This window comes from Phacochoerus africanus, chromosome 3 (assembly GCF_016906955.1).
Source record: "Phacochoerus africanus isolate WHEZ1 chromosome 3, ROS_Pafr_v1, whole genome shotgun sequence".
Lineage (NCBI taxonomy): Eukaryota > Metazoa > Chordata > Mammalia > Artiodactyla > Suidae > Phacochoerus > Phacochoerus africanus.
The window spans coordinates 93774124-93787281 of record NC_062546.1 but is presented as its reverse complement, the minus strand read 5'-3'; positions in this window follow the sequence as shown (position 1 = coordinate 93787281).

Here is a 13158-nt window from a genome sequence, read left to right as displayed (position 1 = left end):
GCAGCTTGTCAGGACCCCGGGGGAAGCAATTCACGCTGCCATTCACACCCTGGTGACCTCAGGGTAGTCAGTTTTCCTCTGGGCATCTGTCTCCTCATCTGTAGGATGGGGATGTGACACCTATGGTCACACTCTCATGGTCAATGTGTTTAAGTCTACACTGTAAACATGACCTACTTTTTTACTCCCTTTGATGGTACCTCAATTCCAGGAGAGATTTTATTTTCAAAGAAGAGACGATATGAGGAAAGGCTAATAGTATTGAGCTCCTGCTGTTTTCTAGGTTTTGTGCTGTGCAATGTTCATGTGTTATATTATTGAATTATCCTAGCAAAGGTCCTTTAGTTAGCATTGAATTCAGCTGAACTAACAGAAAATCCAACTCACTGTGATTTAAAGCAACAGGATGTTGGTCATTTCTTTTGCTGTTTGATATTTTATGTTTATATGTGTGTATATGTATATATAGGCATATGTTTCTGTGTGTGTATGTATATGTATCCATACATCTACACAGCTTTGTAATTGGTAATTACTTGAATAATTTTTTTAAGTATAGTTGATTTACAAAAAACAAATATAAAGCAATAGGGTTTTGGAGATCACTGCTGGGCTAGTAGTTAAGGATATGGCCTTGTCACTGCTGTGGCATGGGTTCGACCCCTAGCTTGGGAACTTCCACAAGCTTTGGTGTGGCAAAAAAAAAAAAAAAGAGAAAAGAAAAAGAAAGAAAAAGAAATAGGATGTATTTTTTTCATATAACCAAAAATCTAGACACAGTGCCTGCTGGCCTTGATTCAATGGTTCAGATATGTCAGTATAGATATACATGTGCTTGTTGGCCTTTCCCTCATGGCCACAGGAGGGCTGCTGTGGCTCCAGTCATCACTTTTGTGAAGGTAGGATGTAGTGGGAGGGTCACCGCCAGGAATACCTGTCAGTCCTTTTTCATCACTAAAGGGAAATATTGCTAGTCTCCCTCATTTATGAACGAGAACACTGAGGCCTAAACAAGCTGAGTTGCTTTCCAAACACAGTGTCAATGTCACTGTTCCAGAGAGCCTCCAGCTCTTCTCCTTTCCTGACCAGGAGTTAAAAATATGATTGCTGCTTGCAGGGGCCTTATCCCATCAGGAGTCATCTGTCTTCTGGTGGAATTAAGTCTCAAAGCAAGTCAATGCCTGGAGGGGAGTCCACACTGGCCTCTTTCTTTCTCTCTTTCTCTCTCTCTTTCTCTCTCTCTCTCTCTCTTTCTCTCTTTCCTTTCTTTCTTTCTTTCTTTCTTTCTTTCTTTCTTTCTTTCTTTCTTTCTTTCTTTCTTCCTTTCTTTCTTTCTCTCTCTCTCTCTCTCTTTCCCTCCTTCCTTCCTTCCTTCCTTCCTTCCCTTCCTTCCCTTTCCGTTCCTTCCTTCCTTCCTTCCCTTCCTTCCTTCCTTTCTTTCTTCTTCTTTCTTCTTTCCTTCTTTCTTTCTTTCTTTCTTTCTTTCTTTTCTTTCTTTCTTTCTTTTCCCCTTTTTATAGATGCACCCGCAGCTACACGGGCTAGGGGTCTAATAAGAGCCATAGCTGCTGGCCTACACCACAGCCACAACAATGCTGGATTCCAGTCACATTTGCAACCTACACACAGCCTGCAGCAATGCCGGATCTTTAACCCATGGAGTGAGGCCAGGGATTGAACTTGAATTCCCACAGACACTATGTTGGGTGCTTAACCTGCTGAGCCACAACAGGAACTCCTTTTTCTCCTTTCTAAGTCTCCTTCTTGGGACTCTGAATCCCAGGAGGAATATTCCCATTCAGGCTAAAGTACAGCATTTGCTGAGTCAGCTCTGCCTCTGTCCTTGACCCTGAGTGGTGCCTTGCCCACCACCTGGGCAGGCACAGACCCCAGTTCCGGACTGTGAAGTTCAGCAAGCGGCACCAAGGCACGAATGTGGTTTGTTCTTTTTTTTTTTTTTCCTCCACTCGAAAATTACCAGATAATTATTTTTTGCAGATTTAATTTAAATGGAAGCAGAGACCTTGAAACGAGTTGCAAATTAGAACTAAGTGTGGAGAATTGGAAACATGAAAAGCAAACTTTCTGCTGGTTTGCATTTCTTGAGTGTAAAGCAGTTGGAGGCCAAGGGCAAAGTCAGAGCATGTCCCCCCATCCCTCCCCTTCCCTATTGTTTTGTCCCAGCCATCTTTGGTGGCTTGTGGAAAGACCATTGTTCTCATAAACAGGCCACCTGGAGTTGGGTCGTGTTGGGTGTGGGATGGGGAGGGATCAAGGGCAAGTCCCTGGATATATTTTCTTGGTCCCTAGATTTCCAGCTGATGGAGGGGCTGTTTCCTGGGTTTAGAATGAAATCTGAGCCTGTCATTGCCCAATAGAAGTCTCCTTCTGGCCCCAGCCTCCCTCCCTCCCACTGGGCTCCTGCAGGAGTAGAACTGTGGGCTCCTTGTGCAGAACACCCCAATGCTCAGGACCCTTTCCTAATACCTCTCACCTATCCTCAAACCATCTGGTTAGCACTCACTCACCTGTCAGGGCCCAGACAACTATGCCAAGTTCTCAGAACAAGCCCCTGTCATGCCTCTATAATGCATTCCTCTATAATACTGGATTCACTCTTTGCTTTTCTTTCTCGTTATGGCTGCATGAGATCTGTGACTGAGTCTGTGCCTCATTCACTACTAAGTCCCCAACCCCAGCACAGCACTTGACACTCCCAGAATGACACTCGATGCACTACACTGATAACAGCATGTGCATATCTTCCAATGTTGGAAGAAGACCAGCCAAGGCTTTTCATGACCCTTGGAACCATGCAAAGTCCTGTATGGCTCTGGCCTCCTGTATGATAGTGTCTTAAAACAAAACTGGTGTTTGAGCTGCTGCAGTGAGCACACTCCTCTGTATTCCTTTCTGGTGATCACGCCTATTTAATATTTGTGCCTAGATGCACCCGTTCCTCCTGGAGGCCTTTAATGGCCCACTTGACATTTTCTATTTTTTGGATGATTGTTCCTATTAAATTGTTGTAATGAAACAAATGAACATTACTTTTTCTTTTCTTTTCTTTTCTTCACAGTCTGTTTCTAAATGGACTGTCTACCAACCTTGCAACAACGGCAGTATTTATTCCCTGGACTGAGGAGGTTGTTTAAAAGAGATGGCATCAGGGGAGTTCCCGTCGTGGCGCAGTGGTTAGTGAATCTGACTAGGAACCATGAGGTTGCGGGTTCGATCCCTGCCCTTGCTCAGTGGGTCAAGGTTCCGGCGTTGCTGTGAGCTGTGGTATAGGTCGCAGACGCGGCTTGGATCCTGCGTTGCTGTGGCTCTGGCGTAGGCTGGCAGCTACATCTCCGATTCGACCCCTAGCCCGGGAACCTCCATATGCTGCAGGAGCGGCCCAAGAAATGGCAAAAAGACAAAAAAAAAAAAAAGAGATGGCATCAACGTGGGCATCAGGACTAGGTCTTGGAGAAAGTTTCTTCGAATCCTTTCATTTCAGAGAGGAGAGAGGTCACTGCTGAGTTCACATTGTTGGCAGCAGAGTTGGCATTACAATCTAGGGACCCTCATCATTTATAAGTTTATATATTTTTCAATCATCAATGAAATTATCATTAAGACTTCTAAACTGCTGAAGTATGAGGATAAGAATAACAAATATGAGTCCTTATTTTTAGCACCTGAGACAATGACATTTCAGCTTTTTAAAAAAATTGGTCATTTCCACACTTCTTGAAATAAATATGTAAATCTAAAAAGAAAAAGAAATATAGAATAAAAAATGAAAACTCACCCATAATTCAAGTTTCCAGAGTTAAGTAATGTTAGCAATTTGACACCTAGTCTGTGGAAATGCTTTCTTCTTCTCTAATACATTCTTTAAAAAAGTGGGATCGCACTATTCATCTTGTTTGGCAACTTCCTAATTAACATATCATGAACGTTGTTTGGAACCAAGAAGTACCCACAGCCTCATTTTTAATGATTGGTTTAGTGGTCCATTGTATGAATGTACCACAATTTATTTACCAAAATAGTTATTACTGAGAATTTCTGTTGTGGCTCAGCAGGTTAAGGAACCAATGATGTCTCTGTGAGGATGTGGGTTATATCCCTGGCCTCCCTCAGTGGGTTAAGGATCTGGCATTGCCACAAGCTGTGGTGTAGGTCACAGAGGTGGCTTGGATCTGATGTTGCCATGGCTGTGGCATAGGCCTGCAGCTGCAGCTGCAGCTCAGATTCAACCCCTGGCCCAGAAATTTCCATATGCGACAGTGTGGCCATAAAAGAAAAAAAAATGTTATTATTAGACATGTGAGGTCTTCCCAGGTTTTGTTTTCTATTATATAAAGTGCTTTGATAAATATCTTTGGGAATGGAAGAACACATTTTTGCACTCTTATTTATTATTTGTTGGGATAAATTTTCATGAGGATGATTCACAGGTCATTGTGTTTGCACATTGCATTCCAGAAGAACGGTATCAGCTTGTTTCTTACAGAAGAACAGGTCAAAGCTCATTTCTCTTCCTCTCTTTTCTTACTCCATTCAATTTTTCTCTTACTTCATCAATTTCAGTCAATTCGTATCTTTGAAAATCAACCACTTCTCTGGAATTTTAAACCATATTACCTACATGTATATTTAATTTTCTCTTATACCATTTCATGCCTGTAATTGTAACTCCTTCCTTCCTTTTTTTTTTTTTTTTGGTGTTTTTGCCTTTTCTAGGGCTGCTCCTGTGGCATATGGAGATTCCCAGGCTAGGGGTCTAATTGGAGCCGTGCCTACGCCAGAGCCACAGCAACGGGGGATCCGAGCCGCGTCTGCAACCTACACCACAGCTCATGGCAACACTGGATCCTTAACCCACTGAGCAAGGCCAGGGATCGAACCCTCAACCTCATGGTTCCTATTCGGATTCGTTAACCACTGCACCACAATGGGAACTCCTCTTTCTTTCTTTCCTCTCTCTCCCTCTCTTCCTTGCTTCCTTGCTTGCTTGCTTTTTAGGCAAGAAATAGATTAGGAAGAGACTTGTGAGGGAGTGGTTAGGCAAAGAAGGTCTTCACTTTCTCATTCTTAATAGTTTGTTAAGAAGAACAGGATGCTTTAGGAATACTTGAGAATGCTTCCTTTTCCCTCCTTCTGCTGTGGGGAATTCCTGTCCAATCTACACTGTGAGAACCTGGCAGAGCTCCTGGGGGTAAAACTGAGAGAGGTGTGGGGTCTTCTTACAAATAGCCCCCTTAGAGTTTCTAACTCCAAACCTGTGCACACCAAGTCTCTAGCATTTGTCAGCTGAAATTTGTTTTCCTACACAGTACTGGCTGCCATGGAGGCCTCTGCTCCACTCAGTTGTGATTCCCTGAATCCACCCATCTCTGAGCCTCAGTTTGCCTGTGATCTCAGTGCTTGATCAACCTGAAAAGAGCTGTTGATTTTCAGTTGGTTCAGCCTTTTTCTCATCCTGAGGTCAGGAGCAGCCAGTCCAAGCTCCTGACATGTAGGACTAGGACCTGGAGGTCCTCCACGCTAGTGTTTCACACTTTTGTTTTTCTCTGTTTTCTTGATTTGTGATGTGAAACGTTTGTCTATGTGATGGCTTTTTTCACAAAGCAAGTTCTTCTGCTGATGCTACTTTTGCGGGTAGAAATGAATTATTTCCAGCTTTTATATTTAGCAATTCCCTCCTCTTTTTTTTTCTTTAGGTTTTATTTGCCCTATTCTTGCAGCATTTTGAGTTAGTTCATTTTTATTCCATTATTTCTTGATTTTTGCTTTGATCCCTTTATTCTGCTAATCTCCTTAGGAAAATGGATGATCTGTATGTTATGAGGTCATAAGCTTCTTCTGGGCAAGTTTCCTGCATGTTTTCTTCACCATTGTACTTCCTTCCAAAACACAGTATGAAGCACAAAGTGCCACAGTGGTTGAAGAAATGAATGAATAAACAGATGAATCTTAGTTTTAGGGTGTTTCTCTTTCTTATTCCACATATTTTCCCTGTATAAATTCATTTGGCTCTTTCTTCAACATTAAATTTTCTCATAAAAAGGTGTTTCTTCTTGGACTGAATTGTCCTACATATGCGATTTTATATCTTTCTTTGTAGAATTTAATCTGGTTATCATATTTTTTAATAAAGTTTTTAATAATGTTATTATGGATTCATTTCTATTCACTGGATGTATCATATTTTTCCTCACTATTAACCTATTGATGTAAATTTGAGATAGTGCCAATTATTTTTCCTATTAAAAGAAATTATTGGAATATTTTTATGCCTGGAGTTTTTGAAGTATTGTGGAAACTTCCTTCACATTAAAAAGCCTGAAGTAAAGTCTATGGGTCAAAAACATGAATATTTAATTGGTATATTTTAACAATAGTGTTCCAAAAGGGAAGTACAAAATTTGGCAGCAACCAGTAATGCATGAATGTAATAGTGTCTCTGCAATTTTGCTAATTTGGGGTGCTGTCCATTCCCATCTCCCATCTCTGGCCCAGTGCTCCTTGAACTGTATTGTCATGACTTTTTGTCTCTCTTTAGATCTTTAGAAACTTTTCCCAATTTCTCAAATGCAAAGAAGCTGAGAGTGAGAAAGATCAGAAATTAAGATAATTCACTTCATTATTTATGTCACTTATTCTTCTATTTAAAAAAAAATTAGGACCGATTAAGCCTTTTTAAAGTCATAGAAGTACAAAGGAGAAAATAAGCCTCAAATGGTTCATTTATTATTGAATATATTTCACAGGTTGAAAAAGTCAAACCTTGAAGAGTGGAAGGAAATGGGAAGTGAAAGCCTCATTTCCCATTTTCTGTTCCTTTCCCTGGAGGTAACTGCTTCTTAATGTGTCTTTGATTCTTTCTAGAACGAATTTTTATACACTTACTAGTAAATATATTATATTTTATAGAATCTAGGATGCTTAGTGCCAGCCCTTTCTTGGTCTTACTACGACATGCCAATGGATGTTCTTTACACAAACCTTATAGCTTCTGCCTGGCTGGCAGTGGTTGTGGAGATTCTAGAATATAAGAGATTTTTTTTTTTAAGAAATGTTACATGTACATCACAGAGCCAAATAAATACAAGGTATATTGATATCCACATTTAAACCTTTATATAAAAGGGTCATATTATAGTGATCCCATTCTTGGCGATATACCTAGACAAAACTCTAATTCAAAAAGATATATGCAATCCAATGTTCATAGCAGCACTGTTTACAAAAGCAAAGACATGGAAAAAACCTAATGTCCCTTGACGGATGAATGAATAAAGAAGATGTTGTTCATATATACAATGAAATACTACTCATCCATAAAAAGAATGAAATAATGCCATTTGCAGCAAAACGGATGGACTTAGAGATTCTCAAACTAAGCAAAGTAAGTCAGGAAGAGAAAGACAACTATCATATCACTTAAATGTGAAATCTAAAATATGACACAAACCAATATAACTATGAAACAAAAACAAACTCACAGACATAGAGAACAGACCTGTGTTTGCCTGGGGGGAGCATGGGAGAGGGAAAGACTGGGAACTTGGGATTAGCCTATGCAAACTATTGCTTATAGAATGGATAAACAACAAAGTCCCAATGCATAGCACAGGGACCTATATTCAATATCCTGTCATAAACCATAATGGAAAAAGCTATGAAAAAGACTGTGAAAAAGGATGTATGTGTGTGTGCATATATATATATATAGATATATATATAGATACACGTCTGAATCACTTTGCTGTACAGCAGAAATTAACACAATATTGCGAATCAACCATACATCAATACAATTTTTAAAAAAGGGTCATATTATTCAGAGATTTCTTTATCTTGCAGGGAAGTTAAAAAAAAAACTACATCGGTTCATAAAATGCTTTCGCTTCTAGGTATTGCGGAAATGCTTTATTCAAGATGAAGAACCTGCCAGTTATTTAAAATTTAGAGCCAAGGAGATTTCCCAGGACCAGTCCAGAGGCAGGTTAAGAAGTTGGTAGTGAAGTGAGCTTTGGTTGCAGGCAGGAAACGGGGTTATTGCATCAACTCTGGTATTGACTCACGATCAAATGTTGAGCCTATTATTCCTTTGTGCTTCAGTTTCCCCATCTGTAAAATGGGAGAAGCTGAACTTGATGAATTTGAAGGTACCTTCTAACTCAAGAATTCTATGACAGTTTCTTTGAACCTATAGCTTTGTTTGGTGGGAAGAAAAATCTTATTAAGAAACTGATGTTCAGGAGTTCCTGTCCTGGCTCAGTGGAAATGACTCCAACTAGGAACCATGAGATTGTGGGTTCGATCCCTGGTCTTGCTCAGTGGGTTAAGGATCCGGTGTTGCCATAAGCTGTGGTGTAGGTCACAGATGCGGCTTGGATCTGGTGTTGCCGTGGCTCTGGCGAAGGCTGGCAGCTACAGCTCTGTTTAGCCCCCTAGCCTGGGAACCTCCGTATGCCATGGGTGAGGCCCTAAAAGGACAAAAAACAAAAAAAGAAAAACAACAACAAAAAAGGAACTGATATTTGGCTTTGGCCAGGTAGCTCTGGGACGTTTTCCTACTTAAAACTCTCAAAAGGAAAATCATGGCCATCCTGCCTCCTCTTTTCAAGACCTTAGAGTGGCTGACAGCAAGAAAATGAGCGGAGGTGGAGAGGACTGAGATCAGAGTGAGCTCATTTATAGCAGAAGCCATGGTGCAGCCTGTGCCCTGGTCTCTGATGCTGGAGACTCTTACAGGTTAATCTCCGATGGACAAAGACCTGTCCTTATTGCGACCATGCTCCACCGGGGAGACAAACCCACAAAACACATGTTGTTACGTCAGGGAGCGATGTCTCAAAGTTCTTGGGGAGGGTGAGGCAGACTAAAAGTCTAAAGTGAAAAATTGAGTTTAAGTGGCTGTTTTACTTATTTACTTACTTTTTTTATTGGAATGTAGTTGACTTACAAAACTGTGTTAGTTCCAGGTGTACAGCAAAGTGAATCACTTATACATGTACACACATCCATTGCTTTTCAAATTCTTTTCCCATATGGATTATTACACAGTATTGAGTGAATTTCCCTATATTATACAGAAGGTTCTTGTTACTTATCTATTTTATATATATAGTGTGTATATACGAATATCAACCCCCTAATTTATCCTTCCCCACATTTTCCCTTTGATAAACATAAGAAGCACTCAAGGAAAAATTTTGAAACAAACCGATACTAAATCATTTTATCAGGGAGTCAAGGCTGCAGAGGCTTTGCTTTTCTGAATAAATTATAAATATTTGAATGGAAATGACAGCCTTCAATGTACCATTTTCTGGGACTAAGAATTTCAAAGGAGTTGCCTATGATGCAATTTGACTAATTCATTCATTTGTTTAACAAATATTTATTATTATTATTATTATTATTATTATTATTATTATTTTGGCTGCTCCCACGGCACGCAGAAGTTCCTGGGCCTGGGATAAAACCCTTACCACAGCAGTGACAATGCTGGATCCTTAGCCCACTGAGCCACCAGGGAACTTCAAACAAATATGTACTGAATGCCTCTGTGCCAAGCATTCTTCTAGGTACAGGGATATAACAATGGAGAATACAAGTCTTTGCCTTCCAAGAGTGTACATTCTGATGAAAGCATACAGATGATAAAGAGGTAAGCAAATAAAAATAGAATATTAAGTCAGGTAAGTGTAATCCTATAAAGAAAAATAAAGCAGAGTAAGGGAGTAGGGTCTGGTAGAGGTTCAGTTTTGGAGGGGATGGTCCAGAAAGGCTTTCTGCAGATACAACTTTTGGGCTGAGGACTGGATGAAATAGGGTCAATAGTCATGTGAAGGTCTGTGATGGGACTAGCTGGAAAGAAACGCAAGTGCAGAGGCCCTGAGGTAGGAACAAGGTGTCCTTCCAAAGTCACTTGTGGGAGCTGAGTGGGAGCTGCCAGAGGGTTTGTAAATCTCAACAAGAGCTTGGAAATTATTCTAGGGGACCTGGGGAAGAGATGGCTTCTGAGTAGAGGAGTGACATGATTTGACTTAGGTTTTCAAGGATTGGTCTTGCTGCTGTGTGGAGAGTAGATCATAGGGGACAAGCGTGGCAGAGGGGAGACCAGTCAAAAAGCCTTGTAGCCAGCTGAGAGATGGAGCATGTTAGGATGGTAGAGGAGGAGATGAGAATGGTCAGATCTCAGATGTCTTCTGAGTTTACAGGATTTGCTGATGGATTCGATGTGGGATAAGAGAGAAATAGGTGAGTCAAGGGTACTTCTAAGAGTTTAAGCCTGAGTCACTGGCTGACTGGGCTGAAAAAGAAACTGGCAGGAACAGATGGGTGGACAGTGGTGGCAGTGGGCAGGGGGCTGGAGACAGGTACTGGAGAAAGACCCATATGTAGATGGTTCTAAGTCACATGTCTGGAGGAAATGAGTTGGCTTTGGGGAAGTGATGTCCATGCCTACATCGGGAGTTGGGCACTGCATCCTTTCTTCATCTTTTTTTTTTTTTGTCTTTTTGCTATTTCTTGGGCCACTCCCGCAGCACATGGAGGTTCCCAGGCTAGGGGTCGAATCGGAGCTGTAGCCACCGGCCTACGCCAGAGCCACAGCAATGTGGGATCCGAACCGCGTCTGCAACCTACACCACAGCTCACAGCAACGCCGGATCCTTAACCCACTGAGCGATGCCAGGGATCAAACCCGCAACCCCATGGTTCCTAGTCGGATTCGTTAACCACTGCGCCACGACGGGAACTCCCTTTCTTCGTCTTTGTCCTCCTAAGAGGGATATAACTATCTCAGAATTCCATCCTAATTGGTGCTATACTGTCACATGGCAAAACTACTTTTCCATCCAAGAGGGTGAGCTGCCTCTATTATCTCCATAGACCAGATGGATGGCATTCAAAGAGCTGTGTGTGACTTATGTGTAGAACCCCTCATGCGTAGAACCCCTCATGCCTGTCTTATTGTCCTTTCTCTCCCCTTTTTGCCTTTTTAACCCACACTGGCAAAATAAAATTAGGACAAAATCAAAGTGCATGATGTTTTTCTCCTCCCAACAAGAATGCTTGTCTTCATAGATCTGCTTTTGGAGGAGGATAAAGAAGAAAATGTCACTATCCTCCTAGGCAGGTACCAAAAAACATGATGATCTCTACTGTCCCAGAGGAGAGGCAACACATCCATCCCCTGGGAGGTTCTGGGCTCTGGGAGAGTGCTTTTGGTCTGCCTGTTTTCCTAGCAGCAGATTTGAAAGAATCTGAGGACCTCTTCACTAAGAGCTTGGTTATGGAAACCAGGTGTTCAGTGAGTACTTATAATTTAAGGTGAATGAACAGGGGTCTTAAAGGCACTGTGTGCCCACTACGTGTAGAATACTCTCATGGGATTCTGGGGGAGGTAGGGGCAGATTCAGGTGTTGCTGGAGGATGCTGGTCATAACCAGGCTATTGTTCCCTAGAAGAAATGGCTCTAGGGACCCACTGGGGCTTCTCTGGCAAGAAGATCAGGTCTGTCCTGGAAACACAAAGTACCAGACAAGACCACTGGATTGCTAGAGGTCCCAAGTAGCCTGAGCCTCAGAGCATCCTGGTGGAGGACCCAGGTGAGACAGAGACCCAAAGAGTTCCCTTGTGGTATCTTCTGCATCATTTCCACCTGCTTTACTTCCCGGACCCCTGCCCTCTCTGAGGCACCAGGGAACATCCTTTGGTTTCTACTGAAAGTAAGGTGGGTGGCAAATGACACAAAGATTCTTAAAGGTCCAGGAGGGTGAACTAGGGTTTATTGGTGAACTGGGGTGGTGGATCTGTCTCTTACCCCGTTTCTCCATACTGACTTTTCAGTGCTTCCTCCATCTAGTGAAAGCTCTCTCCAAAAATACTGTGGGTCTTCTTCCTTTTTTTTTAAAGCTGCACTGTCCAATATGGCAGCCATCAGCTAACATCTTGAGATGTGGTTGGTCAGGATTGAGATGTTTTGTAAGTGTAAAATACATACCAGATTTTGAAGGCTTCATGTGGTGAAAAAGGCAAAATATCCCAGAAATCACTTTTTTTTTGTCTTTTGTCTTTTTAGGGCTACACCTGCAGCACATGGATGTTCCCAGGCTAGGGGTCTAATCGGAGCTACAGCTGCCGGCCTATGCCACAGCCACAGCAACGCCAGATCCAAGCTGCGTCTGTGACCTACACCACAGCTCATGGCAATGATGGATCCTTAATCCATGGAGCAAGGCCAGGGATCGAACCTGCAACCTCATGGTTCCTAGTTGGATTTGTTACTGCCGTGCCATGATGAGAACTCACCAGCAATAATTTTTAATATTTATTAAACTTTAAGCCCTATATTGAAATGATAATATTTGGAATGTGTTAAGTTAAATAAAACATATTATTAAAATCAATAACCCCCTTTTTTGTACTTTTAAAATAATGTAACTACTAGAAAATTTAAAATTATATGTATGGCTTACATTGTAATTATTAGACAGTGCTGCTATAAAGAGCAAAAAAGTCATTTCCTGGGAGCCCACAGATGACTTGCCTTAAGAGAAGGACTTTACTACGGTGAAAGCTTGACCTGTCTTAGCAGTCCCATGCTAAAGCTCAGTTTCCATAGCATGATTTCCAAGGTCCACTGTGATCTGGCATTTCCTGCCTTCCAGTTGCTGTGGAGCAAATGGTTGTGCACCTCCAAAATTTGTAGGCTGATTCCCTTATCCCCATGGTGATGTTATTTGGAGGTGGAACCATTGGGAGATAATTGGGTTTAGATGAAGCCATGAGAGGGGAGCCCTCATGGATGGGATTAGTGTTGTACAAAAGAGAATTCATAGAGTTCCCTTGTCCTTTTTGCTATGTGAAGACACAGGGAGAAGATGGCCATCACTGAACCAGGAAGCCCTCACTAGACATTGATTTTGCCAGTGCCTTGATCTTAGACTTCTAGAATAATGAGAAATAAGTTCTATTGTTTGTAAGCCACCCAGTCAATGGTATTTTTGTCACAGCAGCCTGAATGGACTAAGATGCCAGCTTTGTCTCTTGCATTGCCTTCTTTAAACTCCAGCCTGTTGAACAGGAGCTGGAGCATCCATGTAGGCTCATAGGTTCATGCTGCTTCTTTCCCTTACCTTATCATTC